This window comes from Epinephelus lanceolatus, chromosome 16, assembly GCF_041903045.1.
Source record: "Epinephelus lanceolatus isolate andai-2023 chromosome 16, ASM4190304v1, whole genome shotgun sequence".
In the NCBI taxonomy this organism is placed as follows: domain Eukaryota; kingdom Metazoa; phylum Chordata; class Actinopteri; order Perciformes; family Serranidae; genus Epinephelus; species Epinephelus lanceolatus.
Window position 1 is genome coordinate 12,394,008 of NC_135749.1, and position 18,637 is coordinate 12,412,644.

General features: G+C 42.2%; 1 long non-coding RNA gene across 1 annotated transcript in view; it reads right to left on the reverse strand.

Moving 5' to 3' along the window:
• LOC144467298 (uncharacterized) overlaps positions 1-16,421 on the reverse strand; it is a 53,578-nt gene extending 37,157 nt beyond the window's left edge. The window contains exons 1-3 of the long non-coding RNA XR_013493565.1: positions 16,197-16,421; positions 16,009-16,091; positions 5,972-6,088 (exon numbers count right to left, since the gene is read on the reverse strand). This is a non-coding gene — a long non-coding RNA (uncharacterized LOC144467298). The remainder of the gene's footprint in view (positions 1-5,971; positions 6,089-16,008; positions 16,092-16,196) is intronic.
• Positions 16,422-18,637: the final 2,216 nt, after the last annotated feature.

Consider the following 18,637-nt stretch of genomic DNA (forward strand, 5'->3'; position numbering starts at 1 on the left):
CTAATTAGTGCTAACATATAAACATAAATAAAATAATACTAGAATTTCCGAATTGCACTTACCGAAAAACCTGGAGCACAGACTTCTTGGACGGTCTGTTGGTATAATTAGTCGAACAGCAAGCCATATTGCTCCAATATTTGCCTGAAAAATTATTCGAAAGGCACAAATTGGCTGAGAGGACAGGTTCAATGCCTTGAACATGGGCACGAATTGGCTGAGATGACGCCGAGCAGACGGCCGAGTCTGGGCTCAGCTCCGCACAGCAGAGCCAGTGGCTAGTTAGCATGCTAGTTAGCCACCCGTGATGGTGCCACCTGTCAGTCAAAGTGACCACGCCCTTAATTATGCGCAATTTCAAACCTTAATAACATTTAAACGGAAGAGTTAGAAAAAAATTCACCCCCCCCCCCAGAGTTGTCATGAAAGGGGAACTTAACTATAGAGAGACCAAAACCATTTTTTGTACCAGGCTGTAAACATGTTTATTTCTGCTCTAAAGTTGGGCATTTTAACATGGGGGTCTATGGGAATTGACTCACTTCTGGAGCCAGCCTCAAGTGGACAGTCAGTGAACTGCAGTTTTTGGCACTTCCGCATTGGTTTCACTCGTCTCCCCCGGAGGTTGGGGCTTGGTGTCATACCACTTCGACCAAAGGGGGGCACTATAATCAACGAAAATGTAAAGTTCCGCACAGCTGCTTTAAGAAACCCAGTGAACAGAAATGTGCAGCCCCACACTCCTCCTCTTCTCCTCTGCGCTCTTTACACAGCACAGCCCCAAACTGTATGTCATTTTTGCTTAAATTAATTATCAGAGACGCAACTTGGGAGACGTAAACTTAATTTCAGGTTGAGTTTTGGTTTACGCTAAAGTGGGAAAACAATTGGGCATCTGTCTCTGCTCGCCCCGTTCAGTTGGTCAACCCAAATCTGGCAGACAGATGGAAGAAGGTGGTGTGGTTTTATGCCAGACGAGCTTACTTGTTGTTAAGCTTTATTGAGATGTTTCAATACTGGTTTAAGTTCACAACAGTGACAAACAATGCCGAGGCTTTGGGCAAACACTATCGTGTCCTGGCTGTACATGAAGGCAGGTCGGGGAGATGTGATGCTGCTCTGTTGGACGTTCGATTTGTGGGCAGCTGCCACCAGGGAAGGTGAGGAGGAAGGAACCGGAGCTCGACTCAAATGCTGTTGTAAGGCACACAACACACTCTTAACTAAGAATAGATGCCACGGGCCAAATTTACAAACTAAAATATTAAATAATTTTTAAAAAAGTCTTGCAAAAAGGGCACTTATCTAGACGGAGGGCAAAAGGGCAAGTGCTCTAGCATCACCTGCAGTCTATGTGTACATGTGTCTGAATAGTGGTTCAGATGTTTAAGTCAGTGATCAACAAACTGACATTGCCACCCCAGTGCTATGCTTCTAGCTTGAAAAGGCTTAAGCTTCTCACATCGTAGAAGAATCAAATCACTTTTTATATGATTGCATAATGATCATTTTGGCTTCTACAAATGCAACACACATGAAGTTTCAAACTCTGGATTAAGTATGTCATGCTACTAGTTGTCTCTGTGAGTGGTCCTCAGTGCAATTTCGAAAACAATGGGTGCCCATAACTCGCAGAAGATGGGGCAGCAGGTATAATCGCTGTAGTATGAGCTTCTTACTGTGAGAAGTGAATCAGATTCTTCATTGCCATTATTTGCTACACATAAAAGTACACTGTGATACCCTGTGACTTTATTCAGCGAGCTGCGCTCTGCGGAACAGTAGGCGACACCTCATTGTTCCACTTCTCTTTTCCTGCATTTTATCATCTGTTATTCATTTTTAATTTGCCTTTCATGCAAACCACATTTAGAACACTGATTAGTTTAAAAAGCAATTGTTTCTTTCTGATCCGGGCAGTGCAACTAATATAATTTTAAGATGAGGATAATGAGGAGATGAGCATCTTTATGAGCATGTTGATTTCAAAGCATTAGCTCTTACAACTATGTGCTGGTTTAAATAAATGTCAGGGAAGATTTTCATTTACAAAAACATGTTTTTTTGTGATCAACAGGGACACTCTTACAACATTTTGTAGTATATCTGTTTGGAAATGCACATAACCCACTGAGTTAATTGAAGAGAAAGAAAAAATATTTTGGTGAACAGGCTGTCCACTTGACAGCTTAAATGAACACCATAATCACTTCTATTCAAAATACATCCAATTCCAGGGAGCAAGAGAAGCACCAGGTACTTTAATGTGTGTTTGCAGGCTGAACAAATGTGTGCAGAGTTCTGTCTCATTTTCTGGAGAGCAGTTTTGAAAAAGGATGTTTAGCATTTTTCCTTTTTTTGGAAAGTACTGTTTGGTCTTTTATAAAACAGCACATGGACTAAATTGGAACAGTTTGAAAAATTGTTTGAATGACGAGGTTGTCTCAGAGTGGTGTCACCACATCAGGCTGTTGGGTGCTGCTGAGTATCTCCTCCATGCGGGAACAATTATGCTGACCAGGAGTTTCACATTAAAATTTAAGTCGGCAGAATCATTTTTGGAACATCCTGCTCAACATAAGCAATTTAAAAAATAATGGGTTGTCATCAATGTACGACTCAAGGACAACGGCAGCATCAGTTATGGAGCAGCGCAGGTCCTCTTGTATGAATCATTCGCTGCATTTCATTTCCTGACATCAGGGTTTTTGGCTGGTTAAAGCAAACTGTGGCATTATAAGTGGCCTGTTAAATGAGCTAATCTGATTTGCGGGAGTTCTGTAACAGCCTATTGTACATGCAAACTCTACAGACCTGCTGGGAGCCCAAATGTTGCATCAACCCGCTGGGCTCGATCTCATAGAGAAGTGCTTAATTGGTTCCTCTAGTGCCATTTCTGCGCTGGAAGAGTGGGACACTCCTCTTTGGTTTTGCCTTTCAAAAGAACCTGATGATCATCTTGGTGTGGCAGAGGCAGGACGGCGTCCCTGCTGACATTGGCAGGGAAAGCTTGAACAGCTGGCTGGTGTGCAGAGATAGGCAGAAAAAAATGTAGCGCCTGATTCCAGAATATGTCACCCTAATGGTACAGTTATTAAAGAGTTATGTATTACTGTCACATTTGTTGGCTACTCCTCATTCCTTACTATTGCTTACATTCTTTAAGTGATTATAGTGCGAGTAGCTGATGTATAAAAGCTTCTTGTCCATTGTCCATGAGCAGTGTTCACAGATATGGGCATGGCAACGTGTACATGTATAAACGACCCATGGATTGGTGGCCCAGTGCCCAAAAGTATAGAGGCCCCTTAGCCTTCATCTACAAAATATCACATACTGACCAGGAGGAAACGACCACAGAAATACGCCAAATTAGCTGACAGAGCTACATAGAGACTGCACAGAGGCACAAAACAACTACAAAGACACACTAAACAATCACACAGAGACACAAAATGACCACACAGAGATACAAAACCCCTAAAAGATGCATAATGACTACAAAGAGATGTGAAGCTCCCAAAAAAGGGGCAAGACCACCACAAAGTCTGTGTGTCCTGCTCCTGTGTAGGAGAGGTGGTGGTGCCCTGAGAGCCATTGTCTCAATCCACTCATTGGAATTAGCCTGTCCACGAAAATCTAAGTAAAAATGAATAACATGTTGAACACCCTCATGTGTAGTATTCTAAAGTTTCAAGGATTTATGTAAAGTGTGATGACAGTATTCACATGTTCCTTTTAATAACTGTTAAAATATCTATATGTTTCTCCCCCGAGATAAAGGTCTCATTATTATCTAAACGCTGGACCCCACATCGGTAACTGTAACTGAAGCCCTTCAGCACAATGACACTGACACTAGATTGCTGTGATGCCCATGATGCCCGGAGGCTCAGGCAGACAGAGAAGCAGCAGCAGCAGCATTAAGCCCGCAGGAGAGATCACATTAGTGGCAACTGTTCAAGGTTGATACTGACTCTCTGCTATAGTGGAGAACGGACTGCAGGCCTTTGAGCTTATACAGCTCTACAGGTGCAGGTTCACATTTTAGGGTTGAAGAGCTTATACTTACTATTGTTGAGTGCAAACTTTACCTTTGCCATTTTATATTTTGGATAACGAAAGTATTTGAAAACAAGCTTATGACTGTCAAACCTACAGTCTTTGATACTGGACATTAACTGAATGCATTAGAGAGGTTTTAGGTCTTTGAAACAGTGGTTCGCAACTGGTGGGTCAGGGTCCAAAAGTGGGTTGAAGGTCCATTCTGAGTGGACCAAAAGTGACTCACAAACGTGTCAAGTTTGTAAAAAACATTTGACGTTTTGGTCATGGACTTTCCATGTCCACATATGACCTGCAAGGTACCCTGGGTGCGATGGTTGTTGATGATCTAAGACACCATCGCAAGTTCTCTTCTTTCAAGATACCCACTACTACGATCTACTAAGATACACACTATGTTGGTACAGTACTGCAAATTGACGTTTCTTTTCCTTCAGCAACAAACGCACATGGTTGGGTTTAGGCAACAAAAACACGTGGTTAGGTTTAGGCAAAAAGAACAGGGTTTGGCTTTAGAACATCGTTCCCTCAGGTGAAAGTTGGTGGCATCTGGACCCATCCACCACCCCTCCTGCCTCCCCTGCATGGACTTTCGCCACCTTAACTTTGGTCCTTGTCCCGCCACGTTTCCCCCTCACACTGCTGGGCGCCATTAAACTACAAAGGCAACCAATCATGTCTATTGCCAACATTAAAGGACGCCTTTTTTTTGTTGGTTTCTGACGCTGCAAGTCACTGCCCAAGCGTCGGATTTCGATGACTTCAAAGTGAGACAGGACTCTTAATTTTGAAGTACCATATCCTGCTGTAGATTGAGAGACGGCAAACTAACTCGATGACATGGGCCAATGTAAGTATGATGCTGAATATATTTAACTGTTTGGACCTTGAACTAATGACTAAGGAGAAATGTGGACCCTGTGGCTGGACCAGTTGGGAACCACTGCTTTAAAGATGGTGGAATAATGGCATCCTGAGCAGAGAATAAGTCACCTCTGTGTGTGTTGTAATCCGAGGTTCTCTGTTATTTGTTGTGGCAGACAATCCGGAGGTGTGTACATATTAGTGTAAATGGATCCATGTGTGTATCCCACTTGCTTGCTAATCGCCACCACTCTACACCAAGCTCATAATGCGGTTCGACTGATGATGCCGTCCCAACCCTCTGTGGTTAAACAGAGTCGTTGCGAAAGTGTAACGCCCACCTTCTGGTTCCACCTACATGAACAGTGTTAGCTCTGTCAGCACTGAGCACTGTTAGCTGCTAGCTGGTGACTCAGCCAGCTCCATGTTGAGAGCCATGTGCAAACAATCCCTGCTCAGACGCTATGCTCTGAATGTCGCATACAGCACCTTTAACTCTGTGTGTACGGCTGTGCACAGGTATTGCAGCACTGATATGCTAAAATGGTTGGTGTTTACATGACATCTCTGCCCTTGTCTTTGTGGTTGCCCTTGCCTTGGTTTACAAAATAACTTCAGCAATACACACTATTATTGTCTATATGGACTTTAGCTTAGCTATCAGTAATTTCAGCTTTAGTTTGTATCTACAGGGACCAGTCAAAACACTTCTACTCGAGAGACGATCTTATTCTAAACATCTTCTGTTCTGTGAGCTGTACTTCCTTGTAAGTTGAGGTGCCTATTGTGTTTCCTTACTAACTAATTTCAGGCACCAATTTCTGTTCCGACAGAGTTGCTGATAAAGCAGGACCACCACCAGCTGCCGCAGGACTCACAGTGTAGAGCCAAGAGCACAGGCGGGACATTAGAAGGGGCAACAGCAACTCACATTAATGTCATCGTAGCTTTTGCCCATTAAAGAAAAATTATATATTTTTCTCAGACGTATGTTTGTGTGGAAGTGTAAATGATGAAAATCAGCGAATGTTAAAAATCTTACCCTTTGAGCTCGTTCACCAGGGTCCAAACTCCCCCTCAGCACTGTTATTGTGGTGTCTGCATCGCCCAGAATGCTGCATACCACTGAGGCAGTCGAGCCTACACGCTGGGCCTCCCCCTAATAAATGCAATGAATATTGCAAATGATAAATTACATGCTAAGTATTCTCTGCAATGACATTTATAGCAAGGTTAACGCAGAGTACTATAAACTGTGTTCATTTTTTCCCACAAATATAAAAACAATCCACACAATAAAACCCTCGTTGCTTTGCTGACAATACATTCTCACCTCAAGGTCCATTAAGTCGCAGTTCTGGAGTTTCTGATCACTTCAACTTTTAAACAAACATGGAGAAGTCCTGCTGTAAAGGTGGAAAGTTTGTACAGTTACAATTTCATAGCAATTCAGCAAACTGAGAGCTGCAGATGAAGGCTGTGTGATATGGTCTTAAGCTCCAGAGCAGCTACTAAATGGACCTTGAGGTTCAAGGACAAATATGAACTTTGGACCTTTACATTTTTGCTTTGGTTAAAGCAAATACAAAAGTCCTGTTTTTTTTTTTTTACATTCCTTACCTTGACTAAAATGGGAGAAATACTTTAATGCAGAAGCATACACTGTCCACTCTATACCCACTGGCTCTCTGTCTTGCTTATTGATCCATTTCTCCTTTAAAAATACTCCCGTCCTCATGAACAAACTTGTGCAAAAAATAAAAGCTACTTCCAGTTTCACTAGCATCCGCAGGTCGGTGAAAAAAGTTTCCGACAGGTTAGTCTAGGAAACTAATTAAAAGGCTGTTTAAATGCATATCAGCTAATTGCTTTACGAGGCACGTGAAATGCTGACATTTAACCGAACACGTAATTGACAACTCCTGCGTTTTATTTTATGGGTTCATGTATAAAATAAGAGACACCTTTAAATAGAAAATAATAAATCTAAATTATTTGTTACTGCAGCTAACTACTGTAGTGACTTATCAGCCTTCAAGTCACTGTGAGAATGGCAACTGTCCATAAAACACACCAGCCATAACCACACGTGGGACCAAGTCATTGTTTTGCAAGTCACAAGTGAATCTCAAGTTTTTCCAGTCAAGTCCCAAGTCTACATACGACATGCAAGGTACCCATTGGTTGCTGAAGTTCTGGGATGCCATGTCAAGTTATACCTGTTACATGCATTGTCTATTTTCAAAATAAACTTCTATTTTCATAGGAAATGTACAATTTGCATAGTCTCTTTCAAAATAAACACACTACGTCAGTACAACACTGTGAATTGATGTTTTCTTCCTTCACCGACAAACACGTGGTTATATTTAGCCAGTACACGCCGAGGTTTGGGTTTAGGAAAGTAGAACAGGGTTTGGCTTTACAATCTTACAAGAAGCGAACACAGGCCTGAGGTGAAAGTCAGTGGTTGTTGGACCCATCCAACACCCCTCCTGCACTTCCAACTTGGACTTCTCCTGCTTAATTTTGCCTGTTGTCCCAATGTGTTTCTCCCTGATGCCACCAGGCGCTGGTAAACAATAACAGCAACGGCTCATGTACCATGCTAACATTAAAGGTTGGCTTTTTTTGGTCAGTTTCTGACACCAGAAGTCACTGATCAAGCACCGGATTTTGACGTCTGAGACCGGGTTGCATAATGTGCTCTTCGCCAAATGTACAACAGATTGATAATATGTGCTTTTAAAAATGTAAACTTATTTGTTAAAATGAGTTTGTTGGAAGTTGTTTTTATAATTTTTTCACTTTGCATATTGCAATTTGGTTCTTGTCGACTACCACTTAGTTTTTGTGCATGAACACAATTACTTTCCGTATCGTGTTATGCTCCTTGTTAACAGCTCTCTCCTGTTACTTGATTGGATGCTGGATTTGGAGAATTAAGCGTCAACATGCCAACAAATAAGAAAAATAAAAAAATAGTATTTATGTTAGTTGATCAGGCAGCACGGTGGTGTGGTGGTTAGCACTGTCACCTCACAGCAAGAGGGTTCCTGGTTCGATCCCAGAAGGGAGCCCTTCTGTGCGGAGTTTGTATGTTCTCCAGCGTGGGTTTTTTCCAGGTACTCCAGCTTCCTCCCACAGTCCAAAGACATGCAGGTTAATTGGTGACTCTATATTGTCCATAGGTGTGAATGTGAGTGTGAATGGTTGTCTGTCTCTATGTGTCAGCCCTGTGATAGTCTGGTGACCTGTCCAGGGTGTACCCTGCCTCTCGCCCAATGTCAGCTGGGATAGGCTCCAGCCCCTCCATGACCCTCAAGAGGATAAGCGGTTAGAAAATGGATGGATGGATGTTAGTTGATTCAAAAGGAGAGTAACTGATTTACGGCACACTTTTTACATACTTTGGACATACATTTGGACTTTGGGGAAAGTATCAAGTATTTTCAAGTCAAAAGGCTCAAGTCCAAGTGGAGTCTTGTGTCACTGGTGTTTAAGTTCAAGTCGAGTTGCAAATCTTTTTTGTCTAGAGTCATCACATTTGTGACTTAAGTCTGTGACTCAAGTCCAAGTCATGTGAATCGAGTCCACACCTCTGGCCATAACAACATGAGATGTTAATGTTATAAATGTTGCTTCCAGACTCGATTATTTAGAAGGAAACTTAGCTTGAATGTTTCAGTGCCATCTAGAATAAGTTAGTAAGTGGTTAGATGATATTAAGCCACAGGTCATTTACGTTTTATTATATTTGTACACCATTACACCAAAGGCTGAAATATAAGACTACTTAGATGCCATTTTTATTTGACTGAATTGCAGTGGCTTGAGCTCAATTATGGTCTGACCTCAGTAACAATAAGAATGCTCCTGGATTTATATGTTATAGAAAAAGGTGTCTGGAAAAAGGTACATTATATCACTGAAATTCAGATGCCCCAGTGAATTCTTAACCTGCAAAACGTTTGATGTGACTTCTTGAACTGATGAATAATATGAAATATGTTATTCAGCTGTAATGTTTTAGATATTTCAGCACATAGCGCTGAGAGAGACTGTGCAAGGAAAGCTTCCTGTCTCTTCTTTTTCAGCACAATTATTTGAACTTCAACAGGCTGTGCTTTTCTTAACTCTTTAAAGATTAATGAGGTCCTTGGAACAAGTTTCTTTTGGTGAGGGAGCAGAATCTAATAAGAACAGACCCTGTGCATTAATCACAACATTAATCACTTCTGTACAAATGAATGTCAGTACAGGTACTGTGTTTCACATTTGCTGAAGGTACTGTATCTCCTTGAGCTGGATGACCATGGGAAGAAAGATGTTTTTCTCTATTCATGTTCATTTTAATAACCTTTCATTTCATATCCTGCCTGCTGTTTTAGAGTTTTCGGCTGATGTTCAGGGTCACTTTTAAAAGAAGAGACTTTGCTCAGATGTTGCTAATGCATGTTTTTGTTTGGCAACCAGCAGTGATTCATCTGTCATACACGAGGGGTGAGGAAAGAGGCGTGCATTTACAGACTTAATGGCATGGACGAACACGGAAATGTTCTTCACCAGGGCAGTTGGGAAGACTGTATGATGCTGCTGAATATGGCAGTAACAGTCAATTGTATCACTATTAATGTTTGAACTTTTGTGTTTCCATCAATCCATGCATCCATCCATCCATCCATCCATCCATCTCTGTCCATTGTTCTGACACCTCATTATTCCAAAACACCAGTAGTCTAAAAAATGTGCCATTGGACCAAAAGCCCATTTGTTCAACAGCCTGCCAAATACACCTCTACACACTCACCAAACAAAAAGCACATGGCTAATTCTTACGCAGATTGACATCACTAGACTTTTATACAATTGTTATGACCCTGGGTCATTTATTTGTGATTCTGCTGTTCTGTTGTTCCTCCCTGCCTGAGGGCGGTGCTGCCACCCTTAGTGTGTTTCTCTCTCCAGGTGCTGGCTGCTGATTGGTGGTTGGAGATTGGTGGAGCTGGTATAAAGTGGCCGCTGCTTGAGCTGTTCTTCCTCTTCTCTTGGCCCTACTCCCAACTGCACCATGTTTTGTTGTACTGTGTTAAAAATGAGTTAATTGTGATATTAGTCCAGCAGTCCAGGTAGCCGTAGGGGTGGGTAGCCCTTTTTGTTAATCCTTTTTCTCCTGTTTATTTATAGGGAGTCAGGTGAGTGACCTGTATTTTCATTTTCTTTACTTTTGGGTAGGTAAGTTAGTTTTGGAGAGTAGATTGTTTTGTTTGTTGTTTTGGGCCACGCCCACCCTGAAGCTTATTGCTACCTTTCTTGTTAAGTGTTAAATAAATTATCTTTTGTTGGACTGCAGCTGTGTGGCATTGGTCGTCCTTGCGAGTGGGGAAAGAGGGGAGCATCCTTTCATGCTATGTACCGGTTCCCCTAGGCCGGTCGTAACACAATGGCTAAGGCATGACCCACCCTACTCTTTCTCTGACTGGCTCACAATGGTTGCCTTAGCTGGTTGGGTTGGTTAGGTTCAAGTGTGAAGAGTGAGATTGGTTTGGGTTAGCATGAGAATATCAGGGTAAATCAAACAGAGGCAGAGTAAGGTGGGTCATGCCTTTACCATAGCAGAATGGTAAAGGCTTTCTCACATCAGGGTGGGATATTTAATCAAACAATCCTTCTTCCCTGGTAGGTATTATGTAGCGTTGCATATTCCGATGGTATTGAGGGCTTAATTCCCTTAAAAGACCAAGCTACCCACATTTACTTGCTACTTGTTTGCTACTACTTGGGGCGGCTGTGGCTCAGGAGGTACAGCAGGTCGTCCATTAATTGGTTCGATCCCATGCTTCTTCAGTCTGCATGTCGAAGTATCCTTGAGTAAGCACTGAACCCCATATGGCTGTTCCATTGGTGTGTCAATGTGTTAAAGCTCTGTTGCAGGTGGCACCTTGTGCGGTAGCCTCGGAGACCAGTGTGTGAATGGGTGAACGTGACTCATAGTGTAAAAAGCGCTTTGACTGGTTGGAAGATTAGAAAGGCGCTATACAATTTCAGGTCCATTTACCATTTCCTTGTGGACGCACACGGGTGATTGTTTGTCAGATTAGAGGTTGTGCAGCTGGTATATTACTGGACATCAGTTTCAACAGCCATATACATACACAGACGCTGCCAATCAAACGGTGAAAAGAGGTGTGAAACATCAGGAGGCAGAGCCAACTGATTGCAGACTATGAATCTTTTTAACTGCAAGGAGAGTGTGCATTTTTGGAGGAATGGACATTTGTTTTCAGGACACTGGGCTGTTGGACAAATGGGTCTAATAAGACATTATTCAGAGTATCAGGGTTGTGGAATAATGACATGGGAACCTTGTAATCTGCCAGCTAGCTAACCAACTTGCTAGCTATGATAGCTCACCCATTCTTGAGCACTGGGACAAACCATATCCTCCCAAAAACAAAAAGGTTCTCCCTGACCACTGACAACTCCAAAGTCCATCTGTTCCCTCAGGTTAGGACTCAAGGTGTCATCCTGGACATTACATTGTCCTTTGAGGCCCACATCAATAATGTTACTCGGTCTGCATGCTTTCATCTATGAAATATTAATTATCTTCACCCGTCAATTACACCTCACAGCGCCGCTATCCTCATTCACTCTGTGGTTACTTCCCATATTGATTAGTGTAATTCTGTCCTCTTTGGTCTTTCTCTTAAGTGACTTCATAAACTCCAGTTGGTCCAGATTTTAGTCGCCTGTATCATTACTATAACCTCCTCCATAGATCATATCTCTCCTGTTCTCCTGTTCTCCAGCAGCTTCATTAGCTTCCTGTTAAATATCAAGATTCTGCTTCTCACCTTTAAGACCCTTCATAATCAAGCTCCTTCCTACCTTCATATCTACACCCTCTTCCATACTCTTAGATCCTCTTCTGCACTCCAACTCACATAACCATCTGCCCGCTTGACTATCATGGGTTCTAGAGCTGTCAGCCGTTCTTCCCCCCACCTCTGGACCTCACTCCCCTAGAACATTCACAATATTGACTCCCTTTCCAACTTAAATCCCGTCTGAAAAAATATGTTTTCAAGGTGCCATATTCGGTCTGATTTAACAGTGACACACATGGTGACCTGCACTGATGATGACTATGGTGATGATTTGTTTGATTTTACAATCTGTGGATACAGATACAGATTTAACTGTGTCTTGTAAAATAAAATGCATTACATTATTTTTAACGGATCTATATATATGAAAAAACATGTTTATACATGTTTTGATCTGCTTTCATTTTTTTTTTAATCCTCTAAACTGCCAGAAAACACCCCTGTCCAAGACAATAATTCACAACTTCAAACAATTAAAAAAACTTCTTAAAAGCCTTAAATATGTAAAACACTGCATACCCAAAACACTGATGTAAAAATGTACTGCTATAATCATCTTTGTTTTCATTAATCTTGGCCCATTAAAGATACTGTATGTCCCAGACCTTTGTCAGCTCCATCAGATTTACCACTTAATCAGGAAGAAAATGGGTTAGCTATATCCAAAGGTCTCCTGTCTCTCTCCCTGGTCTCCAAAAAGGCAGTAAGCTTTCTCTTTTATCATAAATTCATTCATTATAATGCTAGCCGGTGTTTCTCACCCATAACTTGTCAACTCTGTAGCCAGTCTAAATCAAAACGAAATAAGAATATGGTTTTAAAATTAGTATTTTGATTAGCATTAAGAGAACTCCTAGGATTTTTAAAGTGGCTGCTCGCTACCACTGCTGTGAATTTAACAGATATATAACTTTTTGACAACTCTGTCAGATCTTACCTCTGACATCCATCATGTATGCTATTCAAGAAAAAAAATGTAATGACTGGACAGTTGGCCCATTACAAGGTTTAATAGGCAACTAACTGAAGAGTAAAAATCGAAACACCAAAAAAGTAAGGTTTTGACCCAATTCTCAAGAATGAGTGAGCTACAATACAATATCCCACATAGTTACTAAATGTGATAGGCCTATTGACTGAGTTTAAAATTGAGCATCAGAACATTTAGCCAATGTTAGCTAGCCATTTTAAGAAGTCGTTTTAATCTGTGTTCATTAAAGGAACACGTGTTTGTGTGGTTTTATACAGTGAGATATAGTGAAGAATGTGACACAGTAAAACAAATAAGGGAATCACATTCCACACACACACACACACACACACACACACACACACAGATATCAGTCTATATACGTGTTCATGTTTGTGACACATCGACTCTGACAGACACCACACCGACACCATGCAGAGAAGCGTGTGTGTGCATTGCAAATCAAAACCAATTTTCCCAGTTGGGATGGTTCACTGAGACGAGTAGCAGATAGGGAGGAAGGGAAGAGATGGAGGGCTCTATTCCTGTATCGCCGTGGGTTGGCTTGACTTGGCACAGAGAGGCTCTTTGAGTGGGATCAAATAATATTTCCACTCCCCCAGGGGTGAGACGGGGTCCCTGAGCACACCCGGCTTTTATCTCAGGCCACTCTTCGAGGCTCCGAGCCCTATCTACGAGAATAGAGGGATGAAAAGGAGGTGAAGTGAGATTGAGGCATCCAACGTATGTTGTCTGTATGTTGGTGATAGTATTTATGAGGTATATCTGCTTCCCAATAGCTTTGTTTGAAGGTTAGGACGAGGGCCATGTGTTCAGTTATGTACGTACATGAATGCAAAGGGAAAGAGGGAGAGATAATAAAGTCAATGCGAGTAGATATCTTGAGCAAGCATGATTGTGGCATGAAATTACATGCACACACACACACACACACACACACACACTTTAATGTAAAAAGAGGCTGTTCACGTGCTGCCCAACACTGAACACTGAAAATATCTACTCCAAGTTCCACAAGGATTGCTGCCAATGCAGAAGCGTATAATTTGCAATTTCTCTCACCTGAAAGGCCCAGCAACCACATATTGTTGAAATGTTACATCACATCTACAGCTCAAATGATTAGCTGCTGAGGGTACTAAACTTAAAGGAACCCCCAGGATTTTTTTGACCACTGCAGGTGTACGTGAAGGTTTGATGAGCAGGTGTCTGTCTTGTTTGTATCCTATGAAAAGTCTTCAAAATGAACATGGGCACTTGTGAAAAAATTACTCAAATAATAAAATTTTGTTGTGCAATAGAGACTTTAAAACCGGGAAGACACAGGTTGGGCATGTCGGAAGATGAGTAGAGTTTTAGAAAAAACTTGCTAACTTGCTTATGCCCTTCAGTACTGAATTTATACAAATCTATATTTAGCAAGACATTGGCAGCATTGGCACTGTCAAAAACATGGCCAGGACTCTGAATTAGCCCAGCTTAGAGGCATGTCTGTTAGGAAGTAGCTCCAAAACTCAAATCCCCCTAAAATTACCAATTGTCTTTTTGTACATTTCTCTTTATGTATAGATCTTAAAAATGGTAGAAATAAAACATCTAAATGACAAAGATTTAGAGGAGTCGGTTGACCCTGTTTAGCCCCATTTCCACAGAGCAGTATGGTACAGTACAGTTCAGTCTGGATACACTTTTTGTCTGTTTCCACTGTGAAAAGTTGTGGATGGTACCAATGGAACCATTCTGCACCGTCCCCATATTTGGTCCCCCCTCTGTTGGGTAGCACACAGATCTGGTACTAAAAGGTGGAGCTGTGAACACTGCAGTCTGATTGGTCAATAGAGGATGGTCACTCTGCTCAGGGCTGAGCTGTGGCTGGTTTTGAGGCTCATGTAACCACTGTTCATACTGTGGAGAGTTTTAAGGCGGAACGTTAACTTGCAGTGATACTCAGTGCATGAGTTGATGACATGAATCCATCAACACACCTGAAATTTCACTGTGACAAGTTTGACCATTACTTTAGTTTTTATTGTCTCTCTTGGATGACGTACACTTTTAGTAATGAGTGGATCTTCAAGCGCTTGAAATATATATTAATTTCGACCGGATTATGTGAACTACTTCTATCCAAATCCTCGCGCAGAGAAAAAAAAAAAGTGTTGTGGAGTGTCGTTCCTGTGGGCTCCAGCAACACTAAACCCCTGAGCTTGCCTTAAGGCTCATTTATGCTCCCTTTACGTACGAAAATGTATACGTCCGTTTCAAATGATGTTACCGTCACTGCCCACATACTTCCATGCGCCCTTTACATTGGCATGGATGTTAACCAATATATCCACCAGGAGGCAGCCCAGCGTCAAAAGTTTATGACAAAAACAAACATGGCGACCGTGGAGGAGATATTGATAATGTACTTCTTGTATAAAAGACAAAAACAGAGGCAGCGTTGTAGGAGGCTGTGGTCGGTGAGGCCGTTAAATACATCGCGACTGGAGGACGGAGAATTCTTTTCTCTAGTACTGCCGATGAGAGAAATTGAATTGTTATTTCTTCTTCGTGTCTCACTAGAGCTACATATTGGGTAGTGACAGCAACACTGCCCCCACGGTTCCCAGTGGTACTGCTCGTTTGGCCCGTATCCGTAAGCTTTATGGAAACATGCAGAAATACGGATGAAATGAACGCAGAGCACGGACAGAAGGCTCCGTCCGTATCCAGATCCGTATTTAACATTGAGCATAAATGAGCCCTTAGAAGGACTAAATGCACAAACTACTTTTTAAACATCCCATGGAGAGAGACTCTCACTGCAGCCTGTTTTATTTTGTTCTGAAAATATTGGCATGCAACTCTGTTCTGTGGATGATGAACAAGGTGCAGACTGATAAAGAAGGAAATACAGTGAGTGCTGGATGGAGCAGTGAGTGACAACAACCCCGCCCACATTTAAGAGCACTGTTTGCGGTGGAAACACTAGGGTCTAGGTACCATGTCTGAAGGGTTACTTTTGGTTCCAAAGGTACCATACCGAAAGTGTTTGGTGTAAACGGGGCTTTTGTGACTTGACACAGACAGCAAAGAACTTGTAGTGATGAAGGCTACAGTTGCTTTGCTTCATGTTGCTTTTGTTGCCCAAAAAGTTACACTGAACACATTTCAAAGAGTACAGCCATGGCGGACTAGGACATATGTTCTTACCTGCATGAAGGGAACGAAAAAATCAGAACACCAACAGGATGGATATAAGATGCCAGTTAGCCTGTTGGCACATTAACAACACACTGTTGGAAAAACAAAGGATATTTACTGTGTGCTAGTGAACAATAACACAAACAATTACAATCTGTTTCTGCTAAAGAGCTCAATGGCTGAAAGAATAATCTTACCTCACAAACTCTTGGCTTTAGTCAGTTGTTTTCTTTCCTCACTTCCATTTCTCTCCTCTTGCACTGAGCTAAACTACCAATCACAGTGATTTCATTCACTGACGTGCTCCACTGTCTCCAACGGCTCCTGACTACGCGCAAATATGAGATTGATATCAGTCTTGCAATCTAACTCTCGGAAAGAATCTTCTCCTTTAAACTACTCCTTTAAGAATCACTCCGTGCCTCTCATCCAGTTCAAATGGATCTCAGGATACCGAGCCAGCAGAGCATCAACCTCCAACACACACCCACATACACGCACACCCACAGTTGAAATGAATGACTAAAGTGCATGTGGGAGGCAAGGAGGTGCTCGCCCTCATTTGGACTCCTCAGTGATGACCACTATTGGACAGTTGGAGTTCGAGAGGCCGGCTTGGCTGTCTCATTACCCTGCAACCAGACGTGTGTGGGGGCACATCACGACTCCTCACCTCCTGTCCCTGTCAGCGTATCTCCTACACCCTGTCCTCTCACAAACAGCCTGGAGGTTTAAAGCCGCCTGCACAGTCTCATCCTGTGTTCTTTTCTTGGTTTTCTCGCCTCACTGTAGCATATGAGAAGGCTAAGTAGCTGTTAAACATCTAGCAAGTCCCAGGCGCTGCATTTCTCAGCATGTGTGAGAGGCTGTGGTAGATTGCATTAGCTTAAGCCTACCACTAAATTATGCCAGTGTTTCGAGAAGCCCTTGGCAGCATGGAGTGGCAATTCATTCTCACTAAATGTAGGTTGCCATGATATGTGAAGAGTGCTTTGTGGAGAGAGCTTGGTGGAGCCAAAAGAAGCTTCAATGAGTCCTTTACCTCAGCTCTGAATAAATCACCCTCAAAGTGTCAAAGACCACTTGTGTTTTATCCCAGTCTGTATGATGGGGACTTAGACACTTGATGGATTAGCAGGGCCAGAATTTGGATGAGAAATAGCAAGGGCATTTCATATGGACAGCCATCTAACACCATTGTGGAAAGGCAGTCTCAAAGGAGCAGTCTGGCTATGCCATCAGAACCAAAGACCTGGGCCAAAACTGAAATGTTGGCATTGCGAAGCATTCAGGGATCTGATCCATCACAGCACAGATGAGAATAAGCTGTTTAGTCAAACATCAGAAAAAGAGATGTCTGTGGCATCGGCCAAAAGGCCTATTAACAGCTTTAACTTGATTCAGACGTTTCAGATGACTCACTTTACATTGTGATCTTTCCCTTTGCATTAATTCCTTAAGAAAACTTCACAGCACCATTCCATGCATCTAATTTCTACTTTCATCAGAGCTCCTGTCCACTCTGGCCCCGTCCACACCATCCTCCCTTCTAATGCGCCAGTCTGCTCCATTCTCAGCGTCCTCTCTGAGCAGCATGGCACCGGAGCCTGTGGGACACAACCATCTGTCAGCCACCGAGGAGGTTACAGCAAGACATGCTACCACCATTAGAGCAATGCATTTCCACTGTTCCCTGTCTGAGCACTAAAACTTCCCCCTTGCACGCACTGTACACTTTGACTTTATTGCAGTGTCAAAGTGAGACATGGCATCCCACTCACAGGTTGTTGCATGCTCCCTGGGTACCTCACACTGTCACTTTGCCCAAAATCCTCAACTTCCAAGGGTGTTCTTTGTTTTCCCTCCCTGTGGTATTTGTTTTGCTTGTTTCATGACTTTGCTTGTCAATCTCAGTCCTTCTCACTCTCCATCTCCCCATGCTCTCACTCAAAATTATCTTGCTGCAGAGTTAAAACAGCCCGAGGCACTTTTTTGTTTTCACTTTTTTGTTTTCATAGCTTTTGAGTATAAATTGCAAAGTAGATAGATGATTTCACATCTTCTTCCAACATACTGGTTAAGGTGTGCCTGAAGTTAAGCTTTTATACTGCATATAGTTAAAGGTGCGTAAAGTTTTATTGTACACAGACAAAAGTTGTGTTCACATCCAAAACATTTTTGTGTGAATTCTTTGTGCCAGAATGTGTTGGAGGTGTTTTTATGAGGACATAAAAACTATTTGTAAAACTGATTCATATCTGGAATTGTGCATTGTTACATCAATGACTGGTAGCCATCACCCTTCTTCACTGGCTTTTTTGGTGCATTGCTCAGCTCTTTGCTTCTTACCAACATCAACATCTTTACTGTGCACAATAGCTACTGATTGGTAGCAATCTGTGTTGTGCATGATAGCACTAAAAGAGCAGAGAACGGATGAGAACTGAACGCATCGGTTTCCAGCTAATGAACGTGAGTGTGGTTTATGCTCGCAATAGATGCTCACACACTGTGTTTTATGGCATCCAAGGATTTATGGCACCTGGCATGTTGGTGTTGAATTGAACAATTCAGACATCACAGCTACCGGTACTGCTGAAGCCAGTTCATATAATTATCTGAAAAAGTTATGGCCAAA